The sequence below is a fragment of the Ipomoea nil genome, unplaced genomic scaffold (assembly GCF_001879475.1).
Source record: "Ipomoea nil cultivar Tokyo-kokei standard unplaced genomic scaffold, Asagao_1.1 scaffold0164, whole genome shotgun sequence".
NCBI lineage: Eukaryota > Viridiplantae > Streptophyta > Magnoliopsida > Solanales > Convolvulaceae > Ipomoea > Ipomoea nil.
In genome coordinates, this window is record NW_017616592.1 from 1,002,501 (window position 1) to 1,007,500 (window position 5,000).

The window sequence follows — 5,000 nt, forward strand, 5'->3', positions numbered from 1 at the left end:
TCGGGCAGAAACTTGTTGTCTAGCTTGTATGGAAGGCTCACAAATTAAGAATTTTATGTCATAGAAGTATTTTTTTATAGATAATTTTACTTTTTTAGTTATATAACTGTCTTGATATTATAAGATAGGAAAAAAATATTCAAATTACACGTAAAACGATTTAAAATTTGTAAACAAGGTCAGAAATTTGAACTCTTCAAAATTTACTTCGATAAGTTTGTATATAACAACAATTGAAACTAGTGACTAAATTTTATAATTATAAATATACACTTCAAATTGTTATTGATGTTGTGAAACTTACCACATTATATTATGGGTATAAGGCTAAGGTTGGGTTGTGTATGGTGAGCCTCAAATTAAGATATGTGGCTATTCAGATTGGTTGATTGTGCCAACTACCATTTAGTGTAATGACATCCTAGTTACCCGCGGTGGGGGCTTACATTTTTTGTTTGAAAATGTTTGAGAAATTATAGAACATATACTACCTTGTAAATCATCATGGGCATTAAAAAAAAAGAAAGAAGAATAATGGTCCATTTTAGTTCCGACTTTAATTAAATGGTCCATTTTAGTTCCGACTTCAATTAAATATGAGATCTTAGGGCCGCAATTACGTTTCATTATTTCTGTAAAAAAAAATATTCTTTAATGTTTGCTGGAGTAGCTCAGTTGGTTAGAGCGTGTGGCTGTTAACCACAAGGTCGAAGGTTAAAGTCCTTCCTCTAGCGACTAGCGATATTTGAACTCACCGGTTTCATACTAATAGTTCCACTGCAACAACACTCGGGCAGAAGCTTGTATGGAAGGCTCACAAATTAAGACTTTTATGTCATAGAAGTATTTTTTTATAGATAATTTTACTTTTTTAGTTATATAACTGTCTTGATATTATAAGATAGGGAAAAAAATATTCAAATTACACGTAAAACGATTTAAAGTTTGTAAACAAGGTCAGAAATTTGAACTCTTCAAAATTTACTTCCATAAGTTTGTATATAACATCAATTGAAACTAGTGACTAAATTTTATAATTATAAATATACACTTCAAATTTTTATTGATGTTGTGAAATTTACCATATTATATTATGGGTATAAGGCTAAGGTTGGGTTGTGTATGGTGAGCCTCAAATTAATATATGTGGCTATTCAGATTGGTTGATTGTGCCAACTACCATTTAGTGTAATGACATCCTAGTTACCCGTTGTGGGGGCTTACATTTTTTGTTTGAAAATGTTTGAGAAAGTATATAACATATACTATCTTGCAAATCATCATGGGCATTAAAAAAAAAAAAGATAGAAGAATAATGGTCCATTTTAGTTCCGACTTTAATTAAATATGTGATCTTAGGGCCGCAATTAGGTTTCATTATTTCTTTAAAAAAAAATATTCTTTAATGTTTGCTGGAGTAGCTCAGTTGGTTAGAGCGTGTGGCTGTTAACCACAAGGTCGAAGGTTCAAGTCCTTCCTCTAGCGACTATCGACATTTGAAGTCACCGGTTTCATACTAATAGTTCCATTGCAACAACACTCGGGCAGAAACTTGTTGTCTAGCTTGTATGGAAGGCTCACAAATTAGGAATTTTATGTCATAGAAGTATTTTTTATAGATAATTTTACTTTTTTAGTTATATAACTGTCTTGATATTATAAGATAGAGAAAAAAATATTCAATTACACGTAAAACGATTTAAAATTTGTAAACAAGGTCAGAAATTTGAACTCTTCAAAATTTACTTCCATAAGTTTGTATATAACATCAATTGAAACTAGTGACTAAATTTTATAATTATAAATATACACTTCAAATTTTTATTGATGTTGTTAAACTTACCACATTATATTATGGGTATAAGGCTAAGGTTGGGTTGTGTATGGTGAGCCTCAAATTAAGATATGTGGCTATTCAGATTGGTTGATTGCGCCAACTACCATTTCGTATAATGACATCACAGTTACCTACGGTGGGGGGCTTACATTTTTTGTTTGAAAATGTTTGAGAAAGTATAGAACATATACTACCTTGTAAATCATCATGGGCATTAAAAAAAAAAAAGAAAGAAGAATAATGGTCCATTTTAGTTCCGACTTTAATTAAATATGTGATCTTAGGGCCGCAATTAGGTTTCATTATTTCTTTAAAAAAAATATTTTTTAATGTTTGCTGGAGTAGCTCAGTTGGTTAGAGCGTGTGGCTGTTAACCACAAGGTCTAATGTTCAAGTCCTTCCTCTAGCGATTAGCGACATTGAACTTACTGGTTTCATACTAATAGTTCCACTGCAACAACACTCGAGCAGAAGCTTGTATGGAGGAAGGCTCACAAATATTTTTTTTATGCTCACAAATATTTTTTTTATAGATAATTTTACTTTTTTAGTTATATAACTGTCTTGATATTATAAGATAGAGAAATAAATATTCAAATTACACGTAAAACGATTTAAAGTTTGTAAACAAGGTCAGAAATTTGAACTCTTCAAAATTTACTTCCATAAGTTTGTATATAACATTAATTGAAACTAGTGACTAAATTTTATAATTATAAATATACACTTCAAATTTTTATTGATGTTGTGAAACTTACCACATTATATTATGGGTATAAGGCTAAGGTTGGGTTGTGTATGGTGAGCCTCAAATTAAGATATGTGGCTATTCAGATTGGTTGATTGTACCAACTACCATTTAGTGTAATGACATCGTAGTTACCCGCGGTGGGGGCTTACATTTTTTGTTTGAAAATGTTTGAGAAAGTATAGAACATATTCTACCTTGTAAATCATCATGGGCATTAAAAAAAAAGAAAGAAGAATAATGGTCCATTTTAGTTCCGACTTTAATTAAATGGTCCATTTTAGTTCCGACTTTAATTAAATATGAGATCTTAGGGCCGCAATTAGGTTTCATTATTTCTTTAAAAAAAAAAATTTCTTGAGTGTTTGCTGGAATAGCTCAGTTGGTTAGAGCGTGTGGCTGTTAACCACAAGGTCGAAGGTTCAAGTCCTTACTCTAGCGACTAGCGACATTTGAACTAACAGTATTTCATACTAATAGTTCCACTGCAGCAACACTCGGGCAGAAACTTGTTGTCTAGCGAAAATATTCAAATTACACGTAAAACGATTTAAAATTTGTAAACAAGGTCAGAAATTTGAACTCTTCAAAATTTACTTCCATAAGTTTGTATATAACATCAATTGAAACTAGTGACTAAATTTTATAATTATAAATATACACTTCAAATTTTTATTGATGTTGTGAAACTTACCACATTATATTATGGGTATAAGGCTAAGGTTGGGTTGTGTATGGTGAGCCTCAAATTAAGATATGTGGCTATTCAGATTGGTTGATTGTACCAACTACCATTTAGTGTAATGACATCGTAGTTACCCGCGGTGGGGGCTTACATTTTTTGTTTGAAAATGTTTGAGAAAGTATAGAACATATACTACCTTGTAAATCATCATGGGCATTAAAAAAAAGAAAGAAGAATAATGGTCCATTTTAGTTCCGACTTTAATTAAATGGTCCATTTTAGTTCCGACTTTAATTAAATATGAGAACTTAGGGCCGCAATTAGGTTTCATTATTTCTTTAAAAAAAATATTCTTTAATGTTTGCTGGAGTAGCTCAGTTGGTTAGAGCGTGTGGCTGTTAACCACAAGGTCGAAGGTGTTCAAGTCCTTCCTCTAGCGACTAGCGACATTTGAACTCAACGGTTTCATATTAATAGTTCCACGGCAACAACACTCGGCGGAAACTTGTTGTCTAGCTTGTATGGAAGGCTCACAAATTAAGAATTTTATGTCATAGAAGTATTTTTTTATAGATAATTTTACTTTTTTAGTTATATAACTGTCTTGATATTATAAGATAGGGAAAAAAATATTCAAATTACACGTAAAACGATTTAAAGTTTGTAAACAAGGTCAGAAATTTGAACTCTTCAAAATTTACTTCCATAAGTTTGTATATAACATCAATTGAAACTAGTGACTAAATTTTATAATTATAAATATACACTTCAAATTTTTATTGATGTTGTGAAATTTACCACATTATATAATGGGTATAAGGCTAAGGTTGGGTTGTGTATGGTGAGCCTCAAATTAAGATATGTGGCTATTCAGATTGGTTGATTGTGCCAACTACCATTTAGTGTAATGACATCCTAGTTACCCGTTGTGGGGGCTTACATTTTTTGTTTGAAAATGTTTGAGAAAGTATAGAACATATACTATCTTGTAAATCGTCATGGGCATTAAAAAAAAAAAGAAAGAAGAATAATGGTCCATTTTAGTTCCGACTTTAATTAAATATGTGATCTTAGGGCCGCAATTAGGTTTCATTATTTCTTTAAAAAAAATATTCTTTAATGTTTGCTGGAGTAGCTCAGTTGGTTAGAGCGTGTGGCTGTTAACCAAAAGGTCGAAGGTTCCAGTCCTTCCTCTAGCGACTACTGACATTTGAACTCACCGATTTCATACCAATAGTTCCACTGCAACAACATTCAGGCAGAAACTTGTATGGAAGGCTCACAAATTAAGAATTTTATGTCATAGAAGTATATTTTTATAGAAAATTTTACTTTTTTAGTTATATAACTGTCTTGATATTATAACATAGAGAAAAAAATATTCAAATTACACGTAAAACGATTTAAAATTTGTAAACAAGGTCAGAAATTTGAACTCTTCAAAATTTACTTCCATAAGTTTGTATATAACATCAATTGAAACTAGTGACTAAATTTTATAATTATAAATATACACTTCAAATTTTTATTGATGTTTTGAAACTTACCACATTATATTATGGGTATAAGGCTAAGGTTGGGTTGTGTATGGTGAGCCTCAAATTAAGATATGTGGCTATTCAGATTGGTTGATTGTACCAACTACCATTTAGTGTAATGACATCGTAGTTACCCGCGGTGGGGGCTTACATTTTTTGTTTGAAAATGTTTGAGAAAGTATAGAACATATA

At 31.0% G+C, this 5,000-nt stretch overlaps 6 non-coding genes across 6 annotated transcripts; all 6 read left to right on the forward strand.

The window, feature by feature from the left end:
- The first annotated feature begins 660 nt into the window (after window positions 1–660).
- On the forward strand, window positions 661–734 carry TRNAN-GUU. Its single transcript has one exon. It is a non-coding gene; the product is annotated as a tRNA-Asn (tRNA).
- Window positions 735–1,411: 677 nt separating this feature from the next.
- Window positions 1,412–1,485, forward strand: TRNAN-GUU. The gene has a single exon. It is a non-coding gene; the product is annotated as a tRNA-Asn (tRNA).
- A 687-nt stretch (window positions 1,486–2,172) lies between these two features.
- TRNAN-GUU lies at window positions 2,173–2,246 on the forward strand. The gene has a single exon. It is a non-coding gene; the product is annotated as a tRNA-Asn (tRNA).
- A 706-nt stretch (window positions 2,247–2,952) lies between these two features.
- On the forward strand, window positions 2,953–3,026 carry TRNAN-GUU. The gene has a single exon. It is a non-coding gene; the product is annotated as a tRNA-Asn (tRNA).
- Window positions 3,027–3,633: 607 nt separating this feature from the next.
- Window positions 3,634–3,709, forward strand: TRNAN-GUU. The gene has a single exon. It is a non-coding gene; the product is annotated as a tRNA-Asn (tRNA).
- Window positions 3,710–4,395: 686 nt separating this feature from the next.
- TRNAN-GUU lies at window positions 4,396–4,469 on the forward strand. The gene has a single exon. It is a non-coding gene; the product is annotated as a tRNA-Asn (tRNA).
- The last annotated feature ends 531 nt before the right edge of the window (window positions 4,470–5,000 follow it).